Genomic DNA, 16,164 nt, shown 5'->3' with positions numbered 1-16,164 from the left:
ATCTCTCCCAATCATGAGTGTTCTTGTAATATTTGATATCTCTCTATTTATCTACTACAGTTTACTCACATATTATGTTCTTCATGTTCATACACGATTATCTTCATGGTAATATCTTCCGCACCGATCCAATCGATAAAATGGGCACCTACAAGGTGGCAAGTAGGCTGCCACGAGGTGGCCTCTGTGCAGCCCAAGCCCACGAATTTTAGGGTTTTCAAGGTATTTAAATGTAAGGATTCGTATTTTAGGGTATTTTATAGCCTCCATCTCATCTACAACTCCTTGGGAGCAACCCTAGACTCCCTCTTCGAGATTTGAGCTCATCGTCCCTCCTCTCTCCTCTTTTGGATGCTTTTGGTGGTGTTTTCATGAAGCACGAAGATTAAGAAGGTTCTTTTGGTTGCAAGGAATATTGTTTCATGTTTGGATCCATCAATGTAACTCCATTTATAGACTATTGTGTGTATAAATTCGTATTTTATTCTTTAGTTCTTTACATCTCTTCATTTCTAGTTTTTGGCACTTTTGGTCAATTTTATGGGTGATCTTGTAGTTGAGTGGACTCGTACATTTTTGGATCAGTTTAGAATGCTTCTTGGACCTCATGGACTAGGAAAGTTATGATATTTTGCCTTCCCTTCTATCCATGCAAGTTATCTTGGTCTTTTACATCATTTTGGTGTATTAAAGTTTAGATCTTGAAAGTTTGAGACATTATTATGGATAAAGTTGGAAACTTTATCTATCTAAACATGATGTTGATTCAGATCTAAAGGTTGGAGACTTGGACATAATGGATTAAGTTGAGAAAGATACATTATTGTTCCCTTTGAGACTTAAAGACTAGATCATGGTTGTTTAGACCATCCTAATGGATAAAGTTGGAAACTTTATCCATTATGAATGGCAGGATGGGAGAGGAAGTTCTTTTTTGAGGTGGAGTTCATAGGATGCTCAAGTCAAGGTAGAGATTGTTAAATGTGACTCGAGCATTTGGAACATGTTCATGGAGCATTTGGAGCACTTGGAACTCAATGGAGCAACTGGGGTTCATGGAGCATGTGACAAAGGAACGAATCATCTGAGAAATGAATAGATCGTCTGAAAAAGGAACGGATCAAGTGCCAAAGGAACGGATCGTACAAAAGGGGGTTTACAGCACTTGCAAGAGGTTTGGAGCACTTGGGAGTGATATGGATCAACAAGGGAACCTTGTTGCGCCATATTTTGAAGGGATAGGCCAAGAAAGATATTGTTGCGCCAAGGGGATTCCTTTTTGCGCCATTAAGCTCCCTCTTGCGCCATGAGGGATTCCTCTTGCGCCATGAGGATCCCTCTTGCGCCATGAGGTACTCCTGTTGATCCATGGAGTATGCTCTTGTGCCATGCATGGCCCTGTTGTGCCATGTATGTTCCTGTTGCGCCAAGGTGGTGTTGTTGCTCCAGTCTTGATGTTCATGTGCCACATTTGAAGCTTGTTGTGCCATTCATACACTTGTTGCGCCATCATGGTTCAAGTTGAAGCATCTTGGTCCTTGATGAGCCAAGTATGCTATAAAGTCCTCTATGATGCTCAAGAATCCTCTAGAAGATACTACATGGCCGAATATGATTGGTTGCCTCCATTCATCGGCCTATGGGCCAATGGGCTTGGCCCATTAGAGTTTTAGGTTTGATCCCTCAAGTATAAATAGGGATGCATGCTAGGTCATTTTGTATCTTGAATTCTAAAGTGATAGGTGAATCTCTGTGTAATTGTACTTGTAACCTCTGTTTGAGAGCTCTGAAATAAAAGCATACTCCCCTCCTGCCTGTGGACGTAGGTCACCTTAACCGAAACACATAAATATTGTGTCTTGTGTGCTTATAGTTTTGTTATTTATCCACTTTACTTGCTAACAAGTGGTATCAGATATGCGGTTTGTATTCCTGTGATTGAAGATGTCTACTCACAAGTTCGATTTGGAGAAGTTCAATGGTTCAAATGACTTCACTTTGTGGAAGGTGAAGGTGAGGGCACTTCTGGTTTAACAAAGTTGTGTGGCGACACTGGAAGGAGAGGCAAAAATACCAAAGGACATGGCGGGTGATAAGAATGTGGACATTCTGATGAAGGCACATAGTGCCATCCTATTGAGCTTAACAGATGAAGTATTGAGGGAGGTTGTGGATTAAACAACTCCTTCTGGGCTCTGGGATAAACTTTATGGCAAGTACCAGAACAACACACTGATGAACATGTTGTATCAGAAGAAAAGGTTTTACACTCTCAGAATGTCTGAAAGTACCCAAGTGAAAGATCATCTGGATAATTTCAATCGTATCATCTTGGATCTACAAGGTGTTGACGTAAAGATTGAATATGAAGATTAGGTGCTCATTTTATTATGTTCTCTTCCTAACTCATATGAGTATTTCGTTAATACCATGCTCTATGGTAGGACAATGATCACTGTGAATGATGTAAAGGACTCTCTAATGTCCAAGGAACTAAAGAGAAAAGTTTCATTTGGAGAGGAGGTGTCCAGTTTCGGTTCGTTTGCATGGAGAGGGAGGAAAAAAGAGAGAAAAAGGGGAAACAGAGGGAGATCAAGTTCAAAATCAAAGTCTAAAGGTTCATCGAATGCCAAGTGTTATAACTGTAAGGAGAAGGGGCACTTCAAGAGAAATTGTCCTCAGCTGAAGAATGGGAAGTCCTAGAGTGAATCAAGCAGCAATAACACAGCTGTTGTGGTTCAGGAAAAATCTTATGAAGGGGACGATGGCGATGTACTGACTGTATTTACATCAAGTTCTGCTAGTTCTTGGGTCTTGGATTCTGGAGCATCCTATCACATGTCGTATAACTGGTTTGACTCCTTCAAAGAGTGGGATGGAACAGTCAAGATGGGTGATGATTGGGTGAGCAGTATCAAAGGTAGTGGCACGATGAAAATCAAGATGCACGATGGCATGGTCAGGAAGTTAGATTTTTGGTACGTTCCACAACTTCAGAAGAATCTAATCGTAACATCCATAAAATTCAAGCCAATTTAAAACTTTTTAAAACATTTAAAACCATTAAGTCATTACAAATTGTTTTCAAATAGTTTAAACATCAGATTATCCCCAGAATCAAATCATAAAAATATAAGGAGGTGCACGATCACGCCTTCGCCTTCCCGCGATCGTCAGAAGTACCTGAAACAATAATCGATAAATGTAAGCTCGAAGGCTTAGTGAGTTACCCCCAAAATACCAACGCCATACAATCATAATCATATCATATCATCAAACAACATGAATAATGAGCCTTCAGCCTGACTAGACCGCCTCGCAGGCCTTCAGTCTATTTGGACCGATCTTCGAGCCTTCGGCACGTCTGGACCGCCTCGTAGGGCCTATAGCCTACCCAGACCGCTCGCCGGGCCTTCAGCCTGACTGAACCGCCTTGCAGGGCCTTCAGTCTATCCGGACCGCCCTGGGTATGTTGGCCTTCAGCACAAAGCAGGACCTCCTCAACCCAACCCCCAATCAAACAAGCATGTGCACATAAATATCATACGCTAGCATATATCATAGTCAAACCAATCTAACAGATCACTAATCATGGAAACATCCTATAACCAGGATACAGACCTAACCGGTCACTAACATAGCGTCATCCTCTATATACCAGGATACCGACCTAACCAGTTCACTAAGCATATCACCATCCTAACTACCAGGATGTAAATCAATAAGCATATCATGCAATAACCCGGATACAAATTCGAAAAGGGCCGACATTGTTGCCGTAGACCCTGTCAGTATAGTGAGGAGAACTCACCTCACAAGTAGCTCGGGATTATAGTATCAAACTTCTCCAAATACAACTCTAACTCAAACACCTACAGTAACCAATGACCCACTTCCATAAACTCCCAAATTACCAAAATACCCTTAAAGTCCAACTAGTCAACCCTTGGCCAAAGTCAAAGTCAACGGTCAATGTCAACAGTCCATGTTGACCCAACTCGTCGAGTACAGCTTACTGACTCGTCGAGTTCCTTCAGGACTCACATAACCATAAAAACCCTAACCGACTCGCCAAGTTTCCAGACAACTCGTCGAGTTCATGCGATGTCCAAAGGTCGTGAAAACCCTAACTGACTCGTCGAGTCGTCTCACTGACTCGCCGAGTCCATGCAGAAACCAACAACGGGAAAAACCTTCCCAACTCGTCGAGTTGGCTTATCTAACTCGTCGAGTTCATGCAGTCCATTTCTTTTCCAGGTGATTTTAAGCTACTCCAAAACTCCAAATGGTGGATCTAGCCTCCTAGGGCCTAGTTACCACGTAAAGTTGCAAACTTTACGTGCATGCAAGGTCTTATGAACCAAAACTAAGCTAAAGAAGAAGTTTAAGGCAAGGAGAAGGCCATAGCTTGACAAGGACTAGAACTGTGTGACAATAAGGGGCTAAAGGAGTCCAGATATGAAGTTGCAACCTCAGATCTTGTCCCAATCCAGAAATTGATGGGTTTTGAGCATTCTAACACTTCCTAAGTGTATATGCAACCCTAATAACCTTGGATCTATGTTTGTCTAATTATCATGCAAAGTTGAATTCCAAGGTTATATTCCTATCTAGCATACATGGGGAACAAATTTTAACTTGCATGAAAGATAGAATAACTTACCTTGTTGTTGCTTATGATCCTTGAAACCTTGTGAGCCTAGCACCCCAAGTGTGATGCCTCAAATGCTTCACACAACACCAAATGCTTTTGGAATGACTTTAGAGAGAATACACACTTCTAAAATTGGCCTAACCCTCTTGTTTCTTATGTGTAGCCAATTTTGGTGGAGAATGGGTTTCTTATATAGTGTTGACACATCTAGGGTTACACCATGTAAACCCTAATGTGTCATGACTCTTCATTTCCATGACCCATGGGTTTGTAACTCCCATGGAGCATCCATGGAGCATCCAATGGGTGGAACCCAACTTGATAATCCATGGAGCCTCTTAGCCCACTATATAAGATATGGAAGATTTACATAATCTACCCATATATTTAATTAGTTATCTTTTGATCACTTAATTAATTCTAAATTAATTCTTGATCAAACTAATTAAATAATATTATTAATATATTAGAACTTATAATATATTAATAAACCATAAGTGTTATTTCTCTCATTTTAGTTTATCCAATTGCATGGTGCCATGCAACCCAAATGGACCATGCCGGGTCGGGTCAAGTACATACCAGAAATAGTTATGGACTTATACACCTTATCCAACAGTCTCCCACTTGGATAAGTCTAATAACTATAACTGCAATACTTCAGGAACCGATCGGCAATCGTAGCTCTTTCAAGGTCTCTCGGAACTGAGAAGATGATGATACGCCATTTAAGATAAGTGATCATATAATCCTCTGTTCTAGATATCAGCCGGACAAATACATGGAACAATGTCTTACTTATTGTCCAACAGTTTGTTTCCCGATTTCCGATTTGTTTGACAAAGAACTTAATTGAACACATCAACTTAGTTCTGACCGGGCCCGGTACATAGGTCAAAACAAAATCATCGAGGGGCCCAGATATCAGATTCTAATCCAAGAAGGAACAGATAAACTTCGACTCATATGTTTGTTCTACCACTCATTGAATTATACACAAAAGCACGTTTTATAACATCGAGTTACCAATGCGTTAACGTACAATCAATGCATAACCAACTCATAAGTAACAAATCATATCTCTAGGTTTGAAGACTTATATGATATTACCGTCTCACGATCACTCGAGATAAATTCCATGAAGTGATTCCATTGAGCATGGGTTGAGTCCAATGCTCAGAACTTATGAGCACTCATGAGTGTTGTAGCCATGTCCAACAACTTAGACCTCTGCAACCAATCATGACAGTCTTGATTCATACCTACTTCCGACATATGACCGACTGTGGAGGTTCGAATAATATGATATACCAAACATAATTATTCTGGAAGTCAAAACATGCCAAAGAAATATAGTAAACGATCGACAAGAGATAGCAACACTTTACTCATAAATAAAACACCTTTTATTCATCATCTAATGTCAATTACACTTTACAAATTTCAAGGTTATCTAACTACTAAATCTAATATCATCCTTCAGCCCTATGCTCCGAGCATGCTGGAGATGCTTAACCCGAGTTAGTCCCTTCGTGAGGGGATCTGCTGGATTCTCATCCGATGATACCCTCTTTGCCACGAGGAGTCCTTCTTCTATTCGATGTATGATGAAATGGTATTTTCTGTCGATGTGTCTGGATCTCCCGTGATCCCTTGGTTCCTTGGCTAAGGCAACTGCACTTTCACTATCACAGAAAATTTCCATTGGCTCTTTAATAGCTGGTACAACTCCAAGGTCTCCAATGAAGTTCTTCAGCCATATCGCCTCCTTTGCTGCCTCGCTAGCTGCTATATACTCTGATTCGCAAGTTGAATCAGCCATTGTCTCTTGCTTGGAACTCTTCCAAGAAATTGCTCCTCCATTTAAGGTAAAGACCCAGCCTGACTGAGAGCGGAAATTATCCCTATCAGTCTGAAAGCTAGCATCACTATACCCTACAACTCTCAAGTCTTCACTCCCACCGAGGGTAAGGACCCAGTCCTTAGTCCTCCGTAGGTACTTGAGGATATTCTTTACCGCAGTCCAGTGTGCCTTGCCAGGGTTCCCCTGATACCTGCTAACCATGCTCAAAGAAAAGGCTACATCAGGTCGAGTACACGTCATAGCATACATGATCGATCCTACAGCCGAAGCATAAGGTATTCGACTCATTTCTGCTATCTCAGCCTCAGTACTAGGGCTTTGTGTCTTACTCGATCTGGCGTTACTCTGGATGGGTAACTCTCCTTTCTTGGAGTCCTGCATGCCGAATCTCTTCAGCACCTTATCCAAGTAGGTACTCTGACTAAGTCCAATTAGTCTTTTACTCCGGTCTCTCAAGATCCTTATCCCTAGAATATAGGCAGCTTCTCCTAGGTCCTTCATAGAGAAACACTTCCCAAGCCAGGACTTAACTTCCTGCAGAGTTGGGATGTCATTTCCTATGAGTAGTATGTCATCCACATACAATACCAAAAAGCTAACTATACTCCCACTAGCCTTGACATATACACAAGATTCATCTTCACTCCTAGAAAAGCCAAATTCTTTGACTTTCTCATCAAAGCAAAGATTCCATCTGCGAGGTGCTTGCTTTAACCCATAAATGGATTTCTCAAGCTTACACACTTTATTAGGGTACTCTGTATTGACAAAACCCTCTGGCTGACTCATGTAAACATCCTCAGCCAACTTTCCATTAAGGAAAGCGGTTTTGACATCCATTTGCCATATTTCATAGTCATGAAATGCAGCTATGGCTAACAGAACCCTAATAGACTTAATCTTGGCCACTGGAGAAAAGGTCTCATCATAATCAACTCCTGGAGTTTGTGAGAAACCCTTTGCAACCAGTCGTGCCTTATAAGTGTGTACATTACCATCCATGTCGGTCTTCTTCTTGAAGATCCATTTGCACCCTATAGTCTTACGACCTGGTACATTCTCAACCAAGTTCCAAACTTGATTGTCATACATGGACTGTATCTCGTTGTCCATTGCCTCTTTCCACTTGGCTGACTCAGGGCCTGCCATGGCTTCCGCGTAACTGTTAGGTTTATCCAGACCTATCAGTGTCTCATCACTGATAAGTGTATCACCTTCCGCAGTAATATGGAATCCATAGTAATGCTCAGGTGCATTCCAAACCCTTGTAGAACGCCTCAGAGGTACAGACTTGTCAATTGGCTCAACAGGAGTTTCCTCCTCAAGTTGAGTGCTAGGGTTTGAAGTTCCTTCACCACTTGACTCTTGAATTTCTTCAAGGTCAACTTTCCTCCCATTGTCTCCTTGGCTTATGAACTCTCTCTCTCTCGAAAGAAAGCCCTCCTAGCTACAAAGACCACATTCTCACTAGGTCTGTAGAAGAGGTAACCAAAGGATTTCTGTGGGTAGCCGATGAAAATACACCTCTCACTTTGAGGTTCGAGCTTATCATGAGTCTCGCGTCTCACGAAAGCCTCGCAACCCCAAATCTTAATGTGGTCTAGTTTGGGTACTTTACCAGTCCACATCTCATGAGGAGTTTTGGGAACTTTCTTTGTGGGAACTAGATTAAGGATATGGGCGGCAGTCTCTAAGGCATACCCCCAAAATGAGATTGGTAGCGAAGCTCGACTCATCATGGAACGAACCATATCCAACAAGGTTCGATTACGCCTCTCAGCTACACCATTCAACTGCGGTGTCCTGGGAGGTGTCAATTGTGAGACAATCCCACATTCCCTAAGATAGTCGAGGAACTCTGAACTAAGATACTCACCACCTCGATCAGATCGAAGCATCTTAATGTTCCTGCCCAATTGATTCTCGACTTCCTGTTTAAACTCTTTAAACCTCTCAAAAGTCTCTGACTTATGCTTGATTAAGTAGACATATCCATATCTACTGTAATCATCAGTAAAAGTCAAATAATAACGATTAGCATCCCTTGTGGCATGTTTGAAGGGCCCACACACATCCGTGTGTATAAGATCCAACAAACCTTCACCCCTCTCACAAGAACCTGTGAAGGGTGACTTTGTCATTTTTCCAAGTAAGCATGATTCGCAACTATCATCTGACTTTAGGTCAAATGACTCCAATACTCCATCCTTTTGTAGTTGGCCTATGCGTTTCTTGCTTATATGTCCAAGACGACAATGCCATAGTGATGCTTTATCCAAGTTATTATCATTAACAGAATCAATACACAATACATTATTTCCTAAGTTATCAACCACAGATACAGTTTCATACACACCATCACAAGGTAATGCTTTAAAATAAAGAACATTATTAAAGAAAGCATTAATCGAACCAACTTCATTATCAAATGAAAAGGTGAAACCTTGTTTATACAATGCATGAAAGGAAATAATATTTCTTGCCATTTCTGGCGAATAACAACATTTATTCAAATCTAAACTAAACCCACTACTTAGCGATAAAGTATAAACTCCAATCTTGGTGACAGGTAAAGCTTTCCTATTCCCCATGATTAAGTTTATTCTTCCATGCTCCACATTCTCACTTCTTCTTAGTCCCTGCAAATCAGAACATATATGAATACCACAACCGGTATCAAGGACCCAAGAGTTAGAATGGGGTGAGTTATTAGATAAGATAGTGTAAATACCTGCATGGTTGGGTTTAACTTTCCCATCTTTCACATCTTGCTGGTACTTTGGGCAGTTCCGCTTCCAATGTGACTTTTCATGGCAATAGAAGCATTCAGCCTCTTTAGGGTCAGAAGAAGGAGTGACAAAACCTTTCTTGGTTCCACTTGAAGAAGAGCCATCAAGGGTCCTAGCCTTGGTACCCTTCGAAGAGCTCTTCCTCTTCTTCCCTCTACCTTTCCCGATTGCCAAAACCAGGGCGGAGTTTGGAGTAGGAGTGTTAACAACTGACTTACCCTTAAGACCTGTTTCTGCGGTCTTGAGGAGTCCCTGAAGTTTGCTGAGTGTGACCTCTTCCATATTCATGTGATATGTCATGCGGAATTGATCATAACACGATGGTAAGGAGTGCAAAATGATATCTATTGCAAGCTCCTCAGGGAAGTTCACATTAAGCTTCAGCAACCGATCCACATACCTTTGCATTTTCTGCATGTGGCTCGTGAGGGTTCCCCGTCCTTCATCATGGTTGTTATGATAGAGCATATGATTTCATATCTCTCTTGTCGTGCACTTTGATGGTATCTTTCCATCAGATCTTGGTGCATTTCAAAAGGGTAGAAGTCCTCATAGGACTTTTGGAGTTCCGCTGTCACGGTGGCCAACATGATGCATGCCACTTTTGTAGCATCCCTTTCATGTGCCCGGAAGTCAGCGATCTCCTGGGGAGTTGCAGTGGTCTCATCAATCTTCTTAAGCTTCTTGGCAAGGACATATTCTTTGTCCTCGTAGCGGGTAATCATCCTGATGTTTCTGATCCATTCATTGAAGTTGGATCCATCAAAAGTGACTTTCCCACACAAGTTCATAAGGGTAAAGGAGCCATTAGGATTAGAGCCAGAAGCAGCATTGTTTAAAGACATCTGAAAGAACAGAACAAGATTAGTTTAGATATTAAGAGAGTCCTTAATAAAACACCCAAATGTAATATAAAGGCTAGGATCCAATCACAATATATTATAACTTAGAAGAGGTATGCCGTAATCCAAGCTATAACATATTTGAAAGGTAGGTGAATGACGATTCACCAATTTCCACCATGAAAAACGAAATATAAATATTAGGTTTTTAATTGGTTCTTAGAAATTCCTAGATTCTTTTGAGATTCAATGAACTTTTCAAAGGCATGTTTCAATCTCGAGTGTGCCCTCCAAGTTTTGTGACTGGGATACCGAGGATCACAAAACGAGGTGTGAAGTAACCATGCAAATCACTTGGTACCCTCAAGGTTTATCACTCAATCGATGTGCCAGTAAACCACACACGCTCCACCGATGCTATGGTAAACCTTAAGTCACCCTTTACCTACCTTGTTAAGTCCAAGTTAGTGTGCCGGTTAACCACACACGCTCCACCAACGACTTAAACAAAGTGTAAAGTGTAATTTCATGGATTAGCACCTTATTCACATTTTCCTAAAGTAACTAAGATTGAGAATTTAATAAAAGCATTTAGTTACTTTATAATATTCATCATACTTTTAATGAGAATTTATAAGTCCTTGTCTTACCCGTTCGGCTAACGACCCTCCACCGATCAAGGAAGCGGTGGGTGAGAGTGGACACCCATTAAGTTGCCATTTATAGGCAACAACCTTATACCCCTTATAGACCGGCTTCGTGAATGAGGCGTACTAGCGGTAAGACGAATTGACGTTATACATATATATATTAGTAACTTATAATATTATAAAGTATAAGGGTTGAATTTTAACTTTTAAAATTCTAAGGGTTGGAACTAAAGTTTTAATCAAGACTTTACATGTTCCAAAACTTGAGGGCAAGTTTTGTAAACTTCCAAAACTTTTCATTTCTTATAACTTATGAATTAATTGAGTAATAACAATGAAGACTCTTCATTTTTATAACTCTTGTGTTCTTTTAATGGCTTTAATAAAAGTGAGACTTTTGGTTTTCCATAACTTGAGGACAAGTTATGGACTCCATTAAAACACATTATGATCATGAATTAAACTACCATGAAGGTTACAAACAATTCCTATGATCATCTAATCTTCATAAGTTCAAGAACATGAATATGAACACTTTCAAGAATCAAAAATTACACTTAAAAAAAACTTGTAATTTTAATAATTGTCATTGTAAATGGATTAGCATAAACATTACACCGTCTAAAACAAGCTTTAAAACATCAAAACAGTTTAGGGTAATGTTTCTAGTCCATTTCCAACAACAAATGTGCAAACTTTCATACGAGCAGAAAACAGAAAAACGATTTTTTTTCAAGCTGTTTGCACACAAAAAAAACAACAAACGAACCTGGCTCTGATACCACTGATGGGTTTTGAGCATTCTAACACTTCCTAAGTGTACATGCAACCCTAATAACCTTGGATCTATGTTTGTCTAATTATCATGCAAAGTTAAATTCCAAGGTTATATTCCTATCTAGCATACATGGGGAACAAATTTTAACTTGCATGAAAGATAGAATAACTTACCTTGTTGTTGCTTATGATCCGTGAAACCTTGTGAGCCTAGCACCCCAAGTGTGATGCCTCAAATGCTTCACACAACACCAAATGCTTTTGGAATGACTTTAGAGAGAATACACACTTCTAAAATCGGCCTAGCCCTCTTGTTTCTTATGTGTAGCCAATTTTGGTGGAGAATGGGTTTCTTATATAGTGTTGACACATCTAGGGTTACACCATGTAAACCCTAATGTGTCATGACTCTTCATTTCCATGACCCATGGGTTTGTAACTCCCATGGAGCATCCATGGAGCATCCTATGGGTGGAACCCAACTTGATAATCCATGGAGCCTCTTAGCCCACTATATAAGATATGGAAGATTTACATAATCTACCCATATATTTAATTAGTTATCTTTTGATCACTTAATTAATTCTAAATTAATTCTTGATCAAACTAATTAAATAATATTATTAATATATTAGAACTTATAATATATTAATAAACCATAAGTGTTATTTCTCTCATTTTAGTTTATCCAATTGCATGGTGCCATGCAACCCAAATGGACCATGCCGGGTCGGGTCAAGTACATACCAGAAATAGTTATGGACTTATACACCTTATCCAACAGTCTCCCACTTGGATAAGTCTAATAACTATAACTGCAATACTTCAGGAACCGATCGGCAATCGTAGCTCTTTCAAGGTCTCTCGGAACTGAGAAGATGATGATACGCCATTTAAGATAAGTGATCATATAATCCTCTGTTCTAGATATCAGCCGGACAAATACATGGAACAATGTCTTACTTATTGTCCAGCAGTTTGTTTCCCGATTTCCGATTTGTTTGACAAAGAACTTAATTGAACACATCAACTTAGTTCTGACCGGGCCCGGTACATAGGTCAAAACAAAATCATCGAGGGGCCCAGATATCAGATTCTAATCCAAGAAGGAACAGATAAACTTCGACTCATATGTTTGTTCTACCACTCATTGAATTATACACAAAAGCACGTTTTATAACATCGAGTTACCAATGCGTTAACGTACAATCAATGCATAACCAACTCATAAGTAACAAATCATATCTCTAGGTTTGAAGACTTATATGATATTACCGTCTCACGATCACTCGAGATAAATTCCATGAAGTGATTCCAGTGAGCGTGGGTTGAGCCCAATGCTCATAACTTATGAGCACTTATGAGTGTTGTAGCCATGTCCAACAACTTAGACCTCTGCAACCAATCATGACAGTCTTGATTCATACCTACTTCCGACATATGACCAACTGTGGAGGTTCGAATAATATGATATACCAAACATAATTATTCTGGAAGTCAAAACATGCAAAAGAAATATACTAAACGATCGACAAGCGATAGCAACACTTTACTCATAAATAAAACACCTTTTATTCATCAGTCAATCAACTCAAATGAGTGTCAGACTCATTGGTAATGAGTTCTAGCCTAGTTAAAGGTCATTCTAAGGAGTTTTAAGCCTTGTACACTTAAGGAATAAGTGTTAGAATGTACCTTCTAGAGACACTGTGCAAACATTAGAGCCTTAACCTCATCATAAGGAGTTCACGGCCACAAAGCCAATGAGTTTACAGTCGTAAACTCATGTGGCCGTAAACTCAAGTGCATATATATGGCCCTTGGTCATTTCTAGCCATTTCTTGCATTCCCACCTCAAGAACACTCCAAATCCTCTCAAGTATCATCGAGTTCATCATCTTAGATCATCAAAAACGTAAATGTTCTTTCCTTGATTTGTTGTTACACTTCATCTCCTAGTCACACTCTTTGATTTCATCCATGAAAACATCCATTTTGACTAGATCTTCAAATCTTCAAGTTTCACCAAGAACACACACTAGTGTTCTTGGCCAAAATCGACCCTTTCAAGCCTCTACATCGTAAGTACTCTTCCCTATACTTGATATCCAGTTAAGGTTCGTGCTTAGGACCTTGATGATGGGTTTTGAGCATTCTAACACTCATATGGTGTACATGCAACCCTAGAAACCTTGGATCTATGTTTGACTAAGATACATGCAAATAATTATTTTTCCAAGGTTCTTATCCTATCTAGCATGGCATGGGGAACTTGAATCAAATAAAGCTAGTAGAATTACTTACCTTGTAGTTGTAGTTGATTGCTTGGAGTTTTAGAGCCTAGCACCAATAGTGTGGATGCCTCAAATGGAAATCACAAATCACCACAAACTTGGAATTTTGAGAGAATAATAATCACCTTTCTTCAAATCGGCCCTCTTACTTTACTCAACACAACTAGTATGATTTCAATAACCAAAGCCTCCTTTATATAGTGTGGTGGATTAGGGTTACACCTATGTAAACCCTAATACCCATGTCTTTTCATTTCCATGAGATCCATGGGTTAAAGCTCCATGGAGTATCCATGGACTTTCCATGCAAGCCTAGCCCATTCCAAATAAGTATTAGCCCACACTATATAAATACAAGAGCCCATATTTAATTAGTCATACTTTTGATCTCTAAATTAATTCTAGATTAATTATAGATCAATACTAATTAAATAATATGATTTTATATTAATATATTAGGACTTATAATATATTAATAAATCATAACTTATACTATTCTCAAACGATTATCCATAAATTGTTCGGGTGAAGTGCAACCCAAATGGACCATGCCGGGTCGGGTCAAGTACATACCAAATATAGTTATGGACTTAGACACTATATCCAACAGTCTCCCACTTGGATAAGTCTAATAACTATAGTTGCAAGTATGACTTCAGGAACCGATCAGCAATCGTAGCTCTTTAAACTCTGTTGAACTATGAAGCGCCATTTTAGATAAGTGATCATATAATCCTCTATTCTAGATATTAGCCGGACAAATACATGGAACATGGTCTTGCTTATTGTCCAGCATTTGTTTCCCGATTTCCGATTTGTTTGACATAGAACTTAACTGAACACATCAATTTACTTCTGACCGGGCCCGGTACATAGGTCAAAACAAAATCATCGAGGGGCCCAGATATCGCTTCTAATCCTAGAAGGAACAGATAAACTTCCACTCATATGTTTGCTCTACTACTTGTTGAATTACACACAAAAGCACGGTTTATAACATCGAGTTACCAATGCGTTTTCGTGAAATCAATGCATAACCAACTCATAGGCAACAAATCATATCTCTAGGTTTGAAGACTTATATTATATTACCGTCTCACGATCACTCGAGATAAATTCCATGAAGTGATACAAGTGAGCGTGTGTGACAACCGTCAAATTTCGGTCAAGTCAAAGTCAAACAAAGTCAACAAGTCAAACCGGTCAACTCCAATAACCCGTGTATGTTAGGGTTTACGTTATGTAATCACTATACAATTCGCTATTTTAATGAGAAATCATCATTTGGAAAGTTCATGTGTTTGATTTTCCTTAGCCTTAACAGTGCTAAACAACGAACCAAAGCGATAAAACACTATTGCACAATCATCGGCATTGTGTACGACACTAAAACACGGTTTAACGGGGTTTACGAACCTTGCGTTGTGAAGCCGGACACTCAAATTAATCACAAACGAAACCTCTCTAAATCGTTTTCACTCTATCTCTTTCTATTTGAAATCTCTCCCAAATCTCTCCCAAATCTCTCCCGAATCTCTCTCAAAAGTTACTTTAACTTTTTGTAATCATTTGGGTCATCTCGACCCTTAACCGGGTCAAAAACCACTTGAAACGGGGTAAAAAGGAGTAAAATAACCTTAAGGAACCAAAACCCTCCTATTAGAAGCGAAAACTCTCATGAGAAGCCTCTCAGGACCGAAGCCTCTCATGAGAAGCCTCTCAGGACCGAAGCCTCTCATTAGAAGCCTCTCAGGACCGAAGCCTCTCAGGACCAAAGCCTCTCATTAGAAGCCTCTCAGGACAGAAGCCTCGCATGAGAAGCTTCTCAGACAGCCATGCGAGAGGTCTCGCAGACGGCCCCTTTTTACCGGTTTTTCGACTACGACTTCGTTTTAACTCTGTTTTTTATTATTTTAACGTGGGATTTTCACCCAAAACTTTATTTTATAAACTAAGGCCCCAAAATATATAAATCTCCATGGTTTTTATAAAAATATATTAAAAGAATTAGTGGTTGAACTAATTATTGAGGGAATATTTGCTTTTCCTTAATCTATGGCAAAAGCAAACCACCACCACCTCACTCTATGATCAGCCACTCTTTCCCACTACCCCTTGTCTCCTTAGTGGACCTTTACATCCAATCTCCAGCTCTTCCCACGTTCTAAGAGCTGGAGGATTGATCATCTCTCCTCATTCTCCATAAAGTTCTTTCATTCTACACTTAGCAACCAAAGGACACTCTCCAAACTTCTCTCATCTTTTCTCTCAACTTCAAGAACTTCAAGGCTTTC

Source organism: Lactuca virosa, chromosome 7, assembly GCF_052849685.1.
Source record: "Lactuca virosa cultivar CGN04683 chromosome 7, Lactuca_virosa_CGN04683_v6, whole genome shotgun sequence".
Lineage (NCBI taxonomy): Eukaryota > Viridiplantae > Streptophyta > Magnoliopsida > Asterales > Asteraceae > Lactuca > Lactuca virosa.
This window is presented reverse-complemented; position numbering follows the sequence as displayed.